The following is a 17512-nucleotide window of genomic DNA, read 5'->3' as shown; positions in this document are numbered from 1 at the left end:
AGATGAACATGGGCTGACAATGTGAGGTCAAGGAAAGTGGTGCTGGCTCCTACCCTGGGGGTCTTTAAGAGGAGGCTTGATGCCTACCTGGCTGGGATCATTTGAGCCCAGTTTTTTCTCCTGTCCTGGCAGGGGGTTGAACTTGAAGATCTATAAGGCCCCTTCCGGCCCTACTTCTATGATTCTATGATCTACTCAGGTCCCTTCCAACCGTAGAAACAATGAAACTATGAAACTTCTGTCAGTCAAACATGCTAAGAGCTCATGGCCTTGACTTTACACAAAATGTTGCTTTTTATGATCAAATCACAGTAGCCTGCCCTTAAACCAACAGGTACCAGCTACAATACTGAATTATTTAATTGGGAATCATCTTTTAACCAATACAGATCAATTACAATAGACTTGAAGTGCTGCCTTCATCTCCCCAAACCTCCTGAGCAAGGATGATTGAAATTTTTCCACCCAACTGTTTGACTTCCCCAAAGACAATCAAAAACTCAATTTTGAGTTAATAATGTCTTTTCTCTGCTTTTTCCTGTTACTGTTTAGAAAACATTTGCTCTCTATGGAAGATTGACTGACTGCAAAGGCACACTGCGTTGTTGGACAGTGCTGTCTCCTGCCATCTTCCTGTGGCACATGGTAGGGGTTTTGGATATGAAAGATCTGGGAAGTTTGTTACAAGTTGTGTTGAGTAGATGTTCTTGGATACTCTTGGACAACCATTTATTATATGACTATCAGTGATCATAGGGGACCAGACTCAGTGCCCCCAGGTGTTCTTTTCCAGTCTTATGTCCTTTCTTCTCTGTCCCCATTAGCAAACTCCAGCTACTGAAATTTGTTTAAAAACAAAAAAGAAGAAAGAAAAAAACATGCTATTTTGATTTCAAAATGTGGCCTTGTGGGCACTGTAGTTCAGTTTCTGCATACCTCTAATTCTCTATTATCTCCAGGATCTCCATCTGAACTACATCTCCCAAAATGCGCTGAAGTCAGGAACATCAGTGATGCAGGATGTCAGGTTCCCCCATCCCACTACATTCCACAATGCCTCTTAAGAGATGTATTCCAACCAGTGAGCATAGCCAACAGAGGACAACAGGAACTTTAGACACCCAAACTCCAGCACTCATGTGGCAGTCCAAACACTTTCCCAAATTTTATTTTCAGATTTTAAATAAATTTGTAAAAAATATTAAAGTTCCATAGAAAATTTTGGTAGTAGTAATTTTTGTTTGGGTTTTGTCTTTTGGGGTGAGGGGGCTGCTGGTTTTCAGTGCAATTCTTCTATAGAAAAATATACTTTTTTGAACAGCTCTACTACTTTGTTTCTGTATTAATGACTACTGATTTGGGAGCAGAGCTTTGGACTCTGGATAGTGGGGAAAAATACCTCAGTAAAACACATTTCCCCCTCCCAGCAACTATCCCAAACCAAAAATCCCTGCTACAACTTGTAGACAGTTGGTCATAATTAAAAACAACTTACCTTTCATTCTTTATTCCTTCCCTGGAAGGCCACTAGCAACATACAGCTTCCTCGATGCAATGGATTGGTTTTGGTACGTTTGCTCTTTTTATTGTATTTCTGGCTCTGTTGCATATACCTTATGAAACCTGCCAATTTTCTCAAAGATATAGAAAGCTGTGCAATCAAGTGAACTGAAAGAGTGCAATTTCACACTACAGAATTGTGAAAAACCAAGAAACCATGAACTTCTGCAGCCAGTCTGAAAGGACAGCGTACTGAACTGCAAGTGGCTTCACATTAGCACTGCCCCAAGATATTGTTTTAAAGGAAGATTTTTCTCAGGGATCTTACAATCACAGCTCAGAAACAGATTCCTGCTTTTCTATCCGATTTTGCCCGGACTATTGAATGTTTTCTTCACCTTTATTCACAGCTGTCCCATCATGCCAGCTTTAACTGACTTGACTTCCATTTCATCCAATGTACTTGCTTCAGTAAAAGTATATAGTTTGCCAGATGTATAGCACTGTGTATGTTGCATTCATTTAATATAAATATCTAAATCTAATCTGCTGAGCAAAGTTACAGGCTCTTTCTGAAGTTGATTTAGCCAGAGAATATTAATGTAAGCAAAAAACAAATCATCACATTAACTGAATCATGCATCTTTTTTAAAGACTAAAACATTTAAATGCATTTGAGAACACAAACCGCATAATAAACCAAAAAGATGTTACTGCATTTCACAGTGCTGTGCCACTGACTCATTGCAGAGAATTAAAATGCAGAGCAAACTGTCAAAAGGAGAGAAGACAGGACGCTGCTTAAATTGGAAGAGAATTCATGAAGAATTGATGTTAATCAATAATGTTAAAATGGAAACAAACATGGCTCCTTCTCGGAAAGCCTCCCACCATTTTGGGCTTTGAACTACGGTCACCAAAACAGAATGATACTGGATCATCACAGCTGGAAAGATGTAACCAAACACCATTACATAACCTCCACCCCCTTCTCCTTGATAAATGCCAACAGCTTAAAGAGACTGCATAATGCCTTCAGGTTTATCCCACACCCTCTGCTGGGGAGCCTGATAATTGGATTATAAACAAGAGGAGGCAAGAGACTTGCAATAGGTCATGAAATGCAGGGGTAAAGCAAGGAGAAGAAATTTCCCTGGCAGCTTCTCACTCCCATCAAGCAGTCCCTTACACCAAGGGTTAGCAAAATATAAACCCGCAGGCTAGATCAGGCCTGCACAGTCACTGGATCTGGCCCACGGAGCCAGAACGCTTTGTCTGTTCCCTGGAAGTTGCACACATATTGTCAGCACTTCTCCCAGCTCTCCAGATGGAGTGTGGGTGCAGCTTTCAGCCAGTGGGGAACTGAGCTGGGGCGTGGCAGCTTCCAGCTGTGCCCACACCAAAGCCAAAAGGTTGGTGGGGGGGGGTGCGCAGAGAGAAGCATCAATAGGACACAGCTTCCAGCTGCCCAGACCTGGCACAACTAATGCCCCAGCTGGTGAGCAGGGAGCTTGGAAATGCCTTGGCGGCAGCAGCGCAGCTCCCAGCTGCCTAGGCTTGGCATGGACGCAGACAAACCCCCATCACTGCTAGCACGCCAAAGCCACCCAGCCTGTGCCAGACTGGAATCAAGTTGTTTTGGCCTTTACAGCTTGAAAAGGTTGCTGAGCCCTGCCTTACACTACTCCACGCTAACCCAACCTGAGTGCCTAAGCTTCCATTCACAATCTTTGGACTGTGCAATCCCCAAATCCCTTTTTTTTTTTTTTAGCCAAAGGGGAGTTGGAGGAAATAACAGCATCTGTTTTTTCTGTGGAGAAAGAAAGTTATTTTTGGAAATACAGTAACAACATCCATAAAGCAATATGCACCTCAGGGAAGAGTTCTCCCTTCATTTCTTACCTTTTTTGGTTGAACACATTTAAAGTGGCTCTAGCTAATGAAAGGTATGGGCCCATTTAAATTCAAATCCCAGAGACAAAGACCCTAGAGTCCCTCAGATAGCAGAGATTCAACAGAAGCCACGCTCAACAGCTCTAGAGAATGAATCCTTCTGCCCACCTAAACGCTTACAGCAGTAGCAGTAGTGCCAGCTTTATCATACTAGCCCTCTTACATGCTTCATTATTGATCTAGGCAGAGAGGGGGGAGAAAAGAATGTGATCTTGTTGGCAGTCTTTGCTGAACAGCTTAAAGGGCAACAAGAGAACTAATAAACCTGGTATATTGCTAAAAGTGGAATGACACTAGCCACCTACTGCACATGATACTGTCACCATGCAGCTATCACTCAGTAATGACTAACATGTCAAAATCCCCTACCTCTGCCCAACAATGCATTTTCTAACAAAAACATTCATTATGGTTCAATTTTCACATAATTTAAATCACAATAAAAAAATTTGGTTTAAAACTTTGATTTACTGCCAAACTAAAACTTTTCTAATCATTGGGGAAACTTCAGTGATTAAAGTTACATTGCAGAGGATTCTATGCAATTCTGAGACTGCAAAAATGCTCCAGGCTGAATTCATAATGATGCCTCAATGTCTGCATAGACACCAAAGAGTACTGATGACCACTGCTCCATTTTCTGATCCACCCATCCCAGTGTGATGACCCACATTCTGAAACCCTGTTTAGGATCAAGCACACTGTTCAGTCATCACACCTGATGATTATGGCAGCTATTAATAAATGTATATAGCTACATTGCCACAGGGCTTGTTTGCTGCTCTGGTGTAAATTAAACAACCCAACAACTTATCTTTGCTTTGAAGTGTTAGCAGTTTACAAGAAGCAGTGAATACAAGACTAAATACAAGGACTGTAATTTCCCCACTGAGTAGCTTCAATGTGGATTTTTTCACAATAAGGTGGGTGAAAAACTGGCTTATGAGACACACCCAGAGAGTGGTGGTGGATGAGTCGGTTTCTCCCTGGAAGGATGCGGGCAGTGGTGTCCCCCAAGGCTCTGCCCATTGACCAGTACTATTTAATATCTTCATCAGCTATCTGGATGAAGGGACTGAAAGCACCTTGTCCAAATTTGCAGATGACACTAAACTGTGGGGCACAGTAAACACATGGGAGGGCAGGGAGTGAATTCAGGCAGATTTGGACAGACTGGGGAAGTGGGCAAATCACAACAGGATGCAATTCAGCAAGGATAAATGCAAGGTGCTGCACCTGGGGAGAAAGAATCTCCAGCACCTGTAGACTGAGGGGTACCATTCTGAGCTCCACAACAGTGGAAAGAGATCGCAGAGTTCTGGTTGACACAAAAATGAACACGAGTCACCAGTGTGACAAGGTAATAAGCAAGGCTAACCGCATTCTTTCTTGCATCAGCAGAAGTATCACAAGCAGGTCTAGGGAAGTGATAATTCCCCTCTATGCAGCACTGGTGAGGCCGCAGATGGAGTACTCCATCCAGTTTTGGGAGCCACATTTCAAGAAGGATGTGGATAACCTTGAGAGGGTTCAGAGGAGGGCTACTCACATGGTTGAGGGCCTGCAGGTAAGACCTATGAAGACACACCAAAGGATCTAAATCGCTTCAGCCTCTGCAAGAGAAGGCCGAGAGGCTATCTTGTAGCAGCCTACAAACTCATCAGGAGGGGGATCAGCAGGGAATAGGGGACACACGGTTTATCAGGGCGCCCCTCAGGGTTACCAGAAATAATTGCCACAAACTGAAGGAGAACAGATTTAGATTGGACATAAGGAAGAAATTCTTTATGCCAAAATATGAAGTGGGCTTTCCCCTACCCTGGAGCAAGGTTCCCTCTAAGGTGCTCACACATGCGCAGTCACACACAACTAAAAATGTGGCTGTGCACAGCCTTTTCAAGGCCGTGCACCAGGAGAGGTGGGGGTGGGAGCCTGGCGAAGGCTCCACTGGCTCTGGGGAAGTGCTCCGCTCCCCCACATCAGGGCCAGGGAGTGGAGCACTTTCCCAGAGCCAACAGAGCCTGCGCCAGCCTCCATCCCTCGGGGCACCACCTCCCTCACTCGGGGCAGGCAGCGGCTCCTCCCCGAGCTGAGGCAAGGCAGGGACAGAGGCTGGCACAGGGTCCACAGGCTCTGGGGAAGTGCTCCATTCCCCAGCCCTGATGCAGGGGAGCAGAGCACTTCCTCAGAGCCGGTTGAGTTCGCACTGGCTCCCGGCTCCAGCCCCCACCCCCAGCCTCCAGCCCCCTTTGATAAGTGTCCCACGCCAGACTGAGGCGGCGTACTCACGGACCACTACTCCTTAGAGGGAACATTGCTCTGGAGGTGTTAAGGAGGAGATTAAACAGGCATCTGGCTGGGGTTACCTAACCCCAGCACTCTTTCTTGCCTGGAGCAGGGGGTCAGACCCCATGATCTACCAGGTCCCTTCCGACTCTGGAAATCCATGAATCTATGAATGGGGTGAAGCTACCACAGGTTAAAAGCCTTCTGGGCCAGGATGTTTTTTCCCCCCCAAGGCAGACAAAAAAAAAAAAGAAGACTATTTGTCACATTAGCAAAGAAGCTGGTCTAAATGTTTGGCAAAAATGAGGAACTGGGCAACGAAACCAATAGGATGCTAAGGAGGGGATTTTGGGTGCAAGTGAGAAAATAAAGGCTGATGAGGTGTGTAGACAAGTGTCTTATTTATGTTTTGGGGTCCAAAGTGCGGCCCACCTCCTCACATTTGCCTACCACACCTTGATGGGAAAAGAAAAAGGGGAAGCTAATTGTCAACAGCAAGGTAATGAAAACTGCAGTTTTGTCCCACAGGTGAATTCTCCTCACAGGCCTCCAAGCTCCCCTACACCCTGTCCTCACCACCCCATGAAATGTAGCTAGGGTCTTTTACTCCTGGTCCTCAGAGCAATGGCTTCAGAGAGTTCTCAGCTGTCTGGCCATATACCCTCTTGGGCCTTGTTCCTTGCTTTCTATTAGTTACTTAAGGGTGACTCCTCAGTCAACATACTATTAATTCTCTCTCAGTCCCAAATCATCCTCTCTCAGAGATTGTCTCAGCTAAGTCCTGCAGACAGTCTTACCCTGAATTGAAATCAGAATCCTAGCTCCAAGAATCAACAACCTTTATACTAGCCTCCATCAGCTGACCAGCGACTCCTCACCTCGCATCTTTTCAGCCCATCACAGTTCTCTGCTAGTCTTCCATCTCCAAAATAGTTGGCTCAGAGGTTCCACTGTCCCGCTGCTACAGTTGTTCTCAAGCCTCCACACAGGTCTGCACCACTTCCACCTAGGAGATTACGTTTCCCCTCTCCAGGGAAAAATGAGTCCTTCATTCCTTGCTCTTAGATTGGTTTTTGGAGCAGCCCAATAACCTTCAGTGCCCTCCATCATGTGCTTCTGTGGCTGGGAGATCCTCAATCCCAGTCTTCCACCTGCTGCTGCCAGGTTCATCCATCACGGTCACCAGGAGCAGCTACGAGTCTTTCCCCACAAAAGGGTTTCTTGCCATCCCTGAGGCCCTCTGCCAGCACTGACAGATGGGACCAGCTCCCAGCTGGCTCATGGTAAGCCTCCAAGCTGGGGAAAGTCCTGACTCAGGCATCACTGTGCTCAGGCATATAACAGAGACTGAGGATTGGCTCCCTGTTACAATGTGGAATTATGGAGCCCTTGAGGGTGAGGGAGAAACAGAATCAGAATTGGACTCCAAGAAGAGATTCAAGGACTGTATTAGTCAGGGTTATGGCTTGGTTTGGCTGTCTCTCCTCCAGCTCTGACCACATTTTAGCTTCTAGACCCATCATAGCTTGAACACCTCCTGGACTGCTGAGTTTATTTTTCCTCACTGCCTTGTTCCCTTGCTTTTCAATAGTAATAAGAGACTCACTGACTTCAACAAAGAGGATCAAACAGGAGTGTTACTTGCAACCAGGCAACCAAAGCAAGGACAAGCACAATCTCTTACCCTTACAATATTCCTCCTAAGCAAGAACATAGTTGCAGTCACTCCTCACTCATTGCAAGTCAGAGCTGTCCAACTGGCACACCACAGGTTGCAAGATGATGGATTAACCCAAGGCCCCCAGGCTCCTGGTCCAGGCACTGCTCCCCACATAATGCATCTGCTGCTAACAGGGTCTCCAGGCTCCCCTACCCTCCTCCAGCTTCCGTATCCAGCTCCTGTCCTTGGGAACAGTGCAGGGCACTCACAGGGCCAGTGTAGTACGGTGAGGGGGCACCTGCTGCATAGCACAGTGGGGGGACACATGGCATGCCACTAGGGTGCCAGCACGGTGTGCAGTCCAGGTGGCATGTAGTCACCAGCCACTCAGAAGTTGAACAGCCCTGCACTACCCTATCCATCCTTGGAGGAGGTGCATGTTACAGAACAGTAATTAAGTAATGCCATAATGCAACTTTAGGAGGATTCCAGCATGGGAGGCAAAGCTGTCTCAGACAGACAAGTTTTCTCTACAGACGTATTCAGTATTGGCTTTAGGAATGGCTTGTACCTTTCCCCACAGGGACCAGCTGAGCAATGAAGAGACCATAACCCTCAAATTGGATACTCCTCAGAATCACTGCTTCAGAGACTTGGGAATGAACAGCTGAGAAGGGAAACGTAGCAGCCAGACCTACTGCCCAAAGAACTTCTGTACCAGGGAGGGTCTAGTATACAAAGTAGGATGGCCTAATTTCCTTACCTCAGAATTACACAAAAAGTGTGCTCCTGAAAAGCTTAATGGACACATGCACTCCAAAAACATCAAGCCCTGCATTTACTTGTACTAAGTCTACATGGCAGCCATATTGTGAATAGCATTATTTTCAAGAGGCAGGGAGGGAAAATTCCATGAAAATTTAAGTGCTACCAGAAGACAGGGTTCTAAAGATGTAAGAAAATGGGAAAATTAAAGACTTATTTTTGCTTCTACTCAGACTTGGCAAGCCATCTAACTTCTCTTTGCCTCAGATTATATAATAATTACTTGTGGGCATGTCTGTAGTGCTCATCACTATACCATTAGCTTTATTTTCTAGGGGGTTAATTATATTTATTTACCAGCCTCACAGCAGCATTGCAAGCCTAAATTGATGCTTGTATAGTCTTTGTGGTCCTCAGGGCTACACAGCTACAAAGTATTTTATTGGGTCTTTACAGGAACATGCTTGCAAGATCAATGGCAAAGTGCCAAAAATATATGAGGAACAAAACAGCCTATTTTTATTAAGGGCTCTAAGCCTTTTGTAACCCTGCTCACTCAGCAATAAGCTCCTTCCAGAGAGCTGAGAACATTGGTTTCCTTTAAATATACTTTTAAAAGAGGGTGTTTTCCACTACAGAAGGTCCCATAGTTCCCTGGATGTACTGCAATGAGTCAGAACTTGTGTAGTGGGCTAAACTGAAAACATTCAGCTTCAAATAAACTCTTCTGGCAGATCCAGGCACTGAAGCATCAATACCTCTCCCTAACTAGCTCAGCAATTTGCTGGATGCAGGATGTGCTTAGTGGCATCTTTTATTGAACCAACTACATAGTTGGGGAAATGCTATACAAGTTTTGCAGAACAAAAATACCCTTTCTTCAGATCTGGGAAAGAAGCCAATACAGACGGGTTGGTGGAAGGCTATTTTGTGTCTAAAGATTTGTCTTTTATTGAATTAACTATGTAACAGGGAAAGATAAGGAATATTTAAAAAATAAATCTTGCTCTCACATACTCCCCGGACTATCAAGGCTACATCACCTCTTCTGCAACATCAGCAATCCATTGTCATCCTTCCACTCACCAAGTCAACATGGCACATGGTGACCAGTGGCGTCCTTCAGGGTTCAGTACTCAGTCCAGTACTCTTTAATATATTCATTAATGATCTGAATTCAGGTGTCAGAAGCAGACTGGCTAAGTTTGCAGATGACACCAAACTATGGGGAAGCGCAGTTACACTGGAGGATAGGCTGAGGATTCAGGCCAGCTTGGGTGGGCAGATATAAACCTGATGACCGTCAACACAGAGAATGCAAGGCTCATCATACCTACAGGCTCAGCAGCGCTCCACTCAATAGCACTACATCTGAAAGAGACTTGGGGGTCATGATTGAACACAAGATGAATATAAGCCACAAATGTAATGCCACAGCCAGCAAAGCAAATAAAACCCTGGCTTGCATCTACCAATGCATCTCAAACAAGACCCAAGATGTCATCCTCCCACTGTACTTGGCCTTAGTGAGGCCACAGCTTGAGTACTGCATCCAATTCTGGGCCCCACACTTTAAAAAGGACATGGAGACGCTCAAAGTCCAGAGGAGAGCCATGGGATTCTTCAGCTTGGAAAAGCATAGGCTCAGAAGGGAATTGGTGGCAGCCTAAGTATATTGGGGTGTACATCAGGATCTGGGAGAACATCTGTTCACCAGGGCTCCCCTAGAGAAAACAAGATCCAGTGGCCACAAACTACTGGAAGATCATTTTAGACTGTACATATGGACGGTAAAGAACTTCTTCCTTATCTCCTGAGTGTAGAATAGACTCTCCCCAGAAGCGGTGCAAGCACATACTCTGGACACATTCAAATTGTGTTTGGATGCTTATCTTGCTGAGGTCATTTGACCTCAGCTGACTCCCTGCCTTTTGGGCAGGGGGCTGGACCCAATGATCTTACAAAGGTCCCTTCCAGCCCTAATGTTTATGAAATCTATGAAATCACCTTCACATGTGTCAGGAAACAATGGGCCATATTCTCTGCTCGAAGCTCACTACTGCTCAGTTATGTTTGAGCCAAACTTTAAGGGTTGCAAAATCAGACTATTACAAAACCCAACACCAGAAGGAATTATGGAAACAACATTTGGTCCTTCCAAAGGAAAAGTCAATTGAAAACAGTTGCCTTTACACAGCTTCACTTTCCTATAAAGCCTCTACAAACCCACATTTTACAGCATCAAAGTGAAGCAATATTAAATTGTTTTAATAATTTTCACTGTCCCAACCCAGACTGTACAAACAGCAACAAGTACATTCAATTTTCAACATTCTTTCAACCTGTTATAAAGGCAGAGGTATGAAGAGAAACATAAATATCTATTGCTAAAAATAAGGCATGATTTACTGCAGCATAATGCTAGCAAGAATCAAGCCTTAGGATTTTTTCTTCCAGTAGCCATTGTTCCTTTAAAAAAATGAAAGGAACTCTAAGCAGTCAATTGTGGTAAATATACATTTTTTCAAAGTCTTACATTAAATAAATAAAAATACAACTTTCCTTCTCTCACAGCAGCTATTAAGAATTTATGAAACACCTTCATTTTACTGTGACAACACAATGGTAGACATGCCCGTTAGAAACCTTGTTTAAAAAAAAAAAAAAAAAAAACACAGAAGGAAAAAGCCTAACCTGAGAATTCTGAATCAACGGTCAGGTGCAAATTGTGGGTGATGAGAAAGAGGTATAGGTTGTATCATCCCAGAGCACCATTAGCCACTATTGACTCAGCTTTATCAGCAAGTCTGGCTCTTTTGTGGTGCAAAGACCAGATCCACTGCTTCTCTGAGAAACCCACAAGAGACAGCTCAAAGGATCATGAGATAACCTGCTGTAAAATCATCTCATGAAATTCTCCAAAAGCCTTTGCTTCAGAAGGGAGGGATCTGGGGACTTCAGATGCCTGGGGCTCTTCTGCAATCTCTGAACACCCTCAGGGCAACTCCAAAGGAAAGAGCCTATAGTATTTCACACCCACCTCTTCAGACCAAAGAACCAGGTCATCTATAGAATACACTGCCTCATGGCACAGCCATTCACCTGTGCCTGGCCCCACCCAACCACATCTTTCAAAGAGGCCACATGAAGGGTGTTACAAAGAAGCTCTTGAGGAATGATGATGGTCAAGGAGGCTGCACTTCCACCCTCTCAAAGGGATGGAGATCATTATGTGAAGAGCCCTTTACTCAGCCAACTCTCCATCGACCCACTTTCTTTCTGACAAATACCACATACCCAGGGTTCAAGTTACATTTGGTCTCTTGGAGGGGTCTACAAAATAAACTGGCTGGGGTCAGAGTGCACAGGTCCCCACCAGTACTACAGGACTGGGGCCAGCTGACATGGCAGCCAGAAGGAGCTGCAAACACCTGGGCAGTTTATAAAGGCACACGGCAGGCCAGGGGCTGTGCATGGTGGTGCATGGGGTCCAGGCTGTTGTGGGGGTGGGGGGGATGCTGACCAGCCCATGAGGGGCTCACCCCCTCCCCCCACCCCAAGCTCCCCCATAATTCAAACCCCACATGTACTTGTTCTTTGTCATGCAGCACCAGTATTCCTTTCCTATAAAAGATTTGTCCAGTTAGCCTAACAGAAGTAACTTCATCCCTTTAACGTAGCAAGCTCCAAGACACACAGCCTTAAGAACTTTAACTCACCTTGATGTGTCCAAGTACTGCAGCATATATGGCGTGGTAGGTAGGATCACTTCTTCCTCTTGGCCTCCTGGAGAGAGGATCACATGCATCACTTATGACACCTAAGGCCAGCACAGCGAGTTAATGTAGGATGAGTTAATGTAAGAGTGGCTTTGGCCTGTGGTTTCTCAGGGCCAGGCCTGGCAAGCTGCTCCTCTCGAGCAGGCTTCAGTGCCAGTGTGCAGTCCTACTGAGATTGTGCAGGAGCAGAACAGCTTGCAGACCGACTCATCACTGCCCCTCTTCCACTCATCTAACTAAAATTAAACCCTGACCTCCCCCGCCCAAACTACACCCTTTGCTTGCAGTGTAGGTAGGCAAAGCCTCCCCCTCTCTTCCATGTACATGGCCTTAAGTGTAAGCTTTTGCAGTGGGTGTTCCCCCAGCCCAGACTGCAGGAACTGGGAGCGCATTTCCATGGTGCTTCTGCCATGGAGTCAAATCACAGCTTCCAGAATAAAGTCTACCTTTTTCCTTGGTTTTTCCTTCCCTGTTTAACCCACATGCTGGACTTAAGCAGGCATCAGGAAGAAAAACTCTCCCTTTGAGGAGTCCATAGAAACTCTCTGCAGGCAACATGCTCTATCTGGCCTTTGAAAAGGGCATGTGTGCTTGGGGGCAAGGGCGGGGTATCACAACAGCCCCTCGCACACTCACAAGAGCGATACTTTTAATGCATGCAATACACCTTCCAGTGCCCAAGTCAGGGACAATTACACACCCCTATGAAAAGAATGGAAAAAAAAATAATGCTAATACTAATAACAATAATCCCAGCACGAAAAAGGGCCCAGCTGCAAACACTGCAATCTGTTTGCCTTGGCAGCTGCTCAGCCAGAAGCAGAGGAGCGAGGCACCCTGTAGGAAGGGGCTCCTGGTACCCCAGAGGGCCTGGCCTCCCCCCACAAGCTCCCGCTTAGCAGCTAGGTTTGACCTGCCAGCTTGCCCCCCAGCCGAGGAGAGGGACCAGGGTGGCTGCCCAGGCACGGCTGCAGGGGAGGGGAGCGGACCCACCCGGACGTGAGGGGGAGGGGGAACTGCTGACCCACCCTCCCCCCGCCGGGCAGCGGTGGCAGGGGCTGGGGCCAGGATCCCTACCTGGCGGCCGTCCTGGCGGCCGCACCTGCACCGCGGCGAGGAGAAGCGCTTCCTCCAGGAAGGGGCGGGGCTTTGGGGCTGCGGGCTCCTCCCCGCCCTCCGGGCCCCGGCTGAGTAGCGGCGCCGGCGGCCGCCCTGCCCGGCCGGGGGAGGTTCGGAGTCCAGGGCGGGTGACGTTGCGGTGACCTCACACAGCATGCCGTGACGTATTACCCCCCACGCACAGGCACCGTTCTAAACCAACCTCTACAGAGCGGATCCTACGGGGGGAGCGGGGCGTGGATCAGGCAAAGGAAGCCAGGAAGGTTTTGCCAGACACTCGCTTTTCTGAGAGCAAAACCTGTCCTGACACTGAATCATCATCATCATCGGATCGTAGAAGTCAGGCTGGAAGGGACCCCAGAGGTCACCTCTAGCCCGACTCGCGGCCTGAGGCAGGATGAGCCCTGTCCAAACCATGGTATACAGGACATAACCTACCCTCTAGGTCAATGCTTCCTAACCCATGTGCCGCAGTACAAAGTGTGCCGTCAGAAATGAACAGGTGTGCCGTGGACTTCTGCCATGGCGATGAGCTACAGTAGGTATGAGGATGGGGAATGTCTTAACAGGTGTGCTGCAGAAAGTTGTTACTAATGTAAGTGGGCCTTGGGCTGGAAAAGGTTGGGAAACACTGCTCTAGGTCAATCTGCTGTCAACCCTGACACAACAGATCCAACACCCTCCCCTGCCACAGGTGAAGTAGGGCAGCCGACCTCCTGCTTCTACAAAAGGTCAATATAGCCTCCTGAGACCTCTGGTAGAGGGTCAACCCGCTCTCCCCTACACAGGAAGGCAAAAGCCCTGCAGCCTGTGCCAGTCTGAGCATGGGGTGAAACTCCTTCCAGATCCCAAATATGAGGCTGGGTCTGACCCGGAGCAGAGGGGCAATGCCCTCCAGCCAGGAACCTCTGGCTTGGGCCCCAGCAGGAGCACTGGCATGGCCCAGCCAGCTGCTGCAGCCAACACCCAGAGCCTCTGTGGGAGGCTTAAAAACATCCTGATGTGTAGCAGAAATAGAGGGTGGGGCAACCAGCAAAGCCCAGAAACATGGGAAAGACCCACAATAGAACATAAGCATAAAAACACCTAAAAGAAGGGTTGGCAATATTTGTGGGCATAGTGCCAAAAAAAACCAACCTCAATTTGTAAGATGTTGGCATGCCAGGGGCAGATGGCAGGGGAGCTGCAAGGGCCCTGATCCTTGTTGTGGCATCAAAGCTCCAGGCCCCAGCCCCTTCCCCATCATCTACCCCAGGGTACACACACCTAGCAAAATGCCTTCGCATGTCATGCTCTGGCATCCATGCCAGGTGTTACCTACCCCTGATCTAGAATATCCCCAACTGGTGGCTCTCCAACCTCTTCTTCAGCACCTCTAGTAATGGAGAGCCCATAGCTTTCCAAGGCAGTCTATTCCCCTGCATCAGCATTTTAACAGTGAAGCAGTTTTTCCAGATAGCCAATCTAAATTTGCTTTGCTACAGCTTCAAGTCTGTATCCTCCTCTGCAGCAAGAGAGAAAAAGGACTTTTCCTCTTATTTATGGCAGCCCTTCCAGTATTTGAAGACAAGGTAAACGTACCTACTTCCTTCTGCCTCTCCTCTTATGACTTGATTATCTTTGTTGGCTGCTTCTGGACCCTCTCTAACTTCTCCACATCCTTTTAAAAATGTGCAACCCAGAACTGCACACAGTACTCCAAATGAGTCCTAACTAGTGTCAAGTAGAGAGACACTATCACCTCCTATGGCCTGGCCCTAATGCTTCTTTTGATACTTCCCAAAACTGTATTTGCCTTTTGTGCAGCTTCAACACACTACAGACTCATATTCAGTCTATGACCCAGATCCTTTTCCTTAGTGCTGCCACCCATTCAGGTGTCACCTACTTTATATTTGTGTTTTTGATTATTCCTCCCAAGGTGCAGCACTTTGCATTTGTCCGCATTGAACTTCATCCTGTTAGTTCTAGCCCAGCTTTCCAATCTGTCAAGATCTTTCTGAATTGCATTCCCATCCTCCAACATGTTACAATCCTTCCCAGTTTTATCATCCACAAACTTGCTCAAGAAGTTTCTACACCAGCATCCAAATGGTTAATAAACATGTTGAACAGCACTGGGCCCAGGACAGACTCCTGTGGGACCCCACAGGCCTTTAACCAATATGCACATTTCTGGAGTAATTACAGTAGGTAAATGAAGTTCTGGATAGCACACTGCATCATGACTTTTGCAAATGGTCTTTATCCTGTGTCTTTATCAGTGACATTAGTAAACCAAGGCACTGTGTACACCAGCCTTTTGATACATGTATAACTTTTTAGGGCTTTTTTTGCAACTACATTAATCAGTTACTCTAAGGATGGGATTCCATTCATTTCTGGATGCCTAGACAACCAGATTTGGTGGTTTATGGGATTACCTAAACCCACAAATTGCCACTTCCAAACAGATTTTCACTATTCCTGAATGCAAAGCCCTGTGTACATAAATGGCTAAGTATGTGCCCAGAAATAGAAAGCCAGCCTGTATGTAAGTGGCATTTTTGGGATTTGGACAACCACATAGGTGACTGCTGCTGTCTGTCCAGGTCATCTAGGCATCCAGAATAGGACACATTACCCTGCCACCCCAGATCAAAGCTGGGTACAGCTGTTCATACTGTCATCCAGCTTTCTCCATCCACATGACTTTAGCCTTGGTAATGATTTTGGCAACATTTGCTCCCTGCAGTTAGCTTGGAGGGCTGATAGGTAAATATGCTGTATTAGAGCAGCCTGAGTTGATGCAATGTTTTCATGAGTAAATATTACTAATCTGACAACATTAGGAATTGTAACAGCACTGGTGCAATCATAGGTAAGCAAGTTGTTTGATCTTTGCAAGTTCTTCAACGATGACAATCCATTGTTCATCAGTTACTCATGACATCAAATATATTCCATATGTCCATGGATTTTTAAAAAAATATTTTTGCAATGAATCTGACTTTATTGTAATGGGTTAGTATCTGATACATCAAACACACTAGGTTTTTTTATTGACACAGTAATATTAATATGTTATTTATATTAATAAATTGGACATTCTTCCCTGTGCCAAATTCAATCGCTACCTTGCCAAGACCTACTTTGGTACAAACAGTCTGCACAGCAGCACACTTAAGCCCCTCTCTCTGCTTGGCATCTTGTATTTGCAGAAATACCCTTGTGTATATTAATACTTGTTCATGCTTTCACTTACTGATGTGTTCTGATTTTGTGGTGGTAACCTACTTTCACCAACTGTAGTTATAATCCTCTTGCCTGGCAGTCTAAAGTGCTTATGCATAAAGTTTTCTTGCTAATTATAAAGAAAGGTTTCTTGGTTTCTTGATAATTATAAAAAGACCTTAGTCTTATTAGCAAATGTAACAGACATGCTCCTTATGATGTCATAGATACCCTTGGCTCATCTTCAAGATCCCTGGCCATGATATGTCAGCAAGTCTTTCTGCATATTTTTTGTAACTGTTTGCTGAAGTAAGGCCTAACCTTGTTTGATGCATAATCTCTGGAAGTCATATTGATGTCTGGTCACTGTTAATAATAGGTCCAATCAAGAACCATAAAATCAACATCAGATTGATCACAACTGAGTGCAAAGTTCACTTCATTAAGATGGGCTGCAGTACCTGATCTTTGTTTGTTGTTTTTATTTAGAGAGTTATGAAGCATAAACACTGACTTTTGTAACTATAAGTTACAATTCATTTACTTCATTCCGACTGGCACTGATTCAAATGGGGTATTTGCTGGATCTTTTTTGACTGATGTTTTTGTGATAAAATATGCAATCACACTAGTTTCTGTGTACTAACTATTGCAGTTGGCTGGACTACAATGTTAGCAGAGGCTACTCTGTCTAGCTCTGCCTTCACTGGACGCTGCCTTTGTATGGACCCTCAAACAGAAGACAGCATATTTGTACAGAGGTTACAATGCCTGGGTGCACAAAACGGTTGGAAAAGAAAAAATAAAGGTCAGAAAGAAAAATAAAGTTCAAAAGTCACAGTGTCCATAACAGCCTGTAATAGTTGCTGATTTGATTAATTGACAAATCACTTTATAACAGATATTTGAAATAAACTGGGTTTAAAAATAATAGAAGCCTGGCCTAAACATTCTGTTTCTGCAGAAAAACAAAAGCACATCATTATGCAACAATGTTGTCATACTACATCATTTTGAAATGGCTCCAAATCTTAGGCTTTTGGAAGCAGAGGGCTTACTTCATTAGATGATAGCATCTGATGAAGTAAGCCCTCTGCTTCCAAAAGCTTGTGCGGTACATGTCTGATTTAGTTAGCCTAAAAGGGCATGTCCAGAGGTGCACAAACATGTGGTTCTCTGGGGACAAGTAGTGGCGGCACACCTTACGCTGCCGCTTCTTGTCCCTGGGGAATGCCAA

General features: G+C 45.7%; 1 protein-coding gene across 4 annotated transcripts in view; it reads right to left on the bottom strand.

The window, feature by feature from the left end:
- The window catches only part of TMEM150C (transmembrane protein 150C), a 66848-nt gene extending 53726 nt beyond the window's left edge, over positions 1-13122 (bottom strand). For 2 of the 4 annotated variants that reach the window (XR_002104178.1, XM_019552611.1), the window contains exons 1-2: positions 13021-13118; positions 11884-11984 (exon numbers count right to left, since the gene is read on the bottom strand). The gene's annotated coding sequence lies outside the window, so the exon portion shown is untranslated. Of the gene's footprint in view, positions 1-11883; positions 11985-13020 lie in introns of all 4 variants that reach the window. The other 2 variants (XR_002104179.1, XM_019552612.1) reach the window with 2 other exon arrangements.
- Between the last annotated feature and the right edge of the window lie 4390 nt (positions 13123-17512).

Source organism: Crocodylus porosus, unplaced genomic scaffold (assembly GCF_001723895.1).
Source record: "Crocodylus porosus isolate Cpor-Errol unplaced genomic scaffold, CroPor_comp1, whole genome shotgun sequence".
Lineage (NCBI taxonomy): Eukaryota > Metazoa > Chordata > Crocodylia > Crocodylidae > Crocodylus > Crocodylus porosus.
This window is presented reverse-complemented; position numbering and strand designations above follow the sequence as displayed.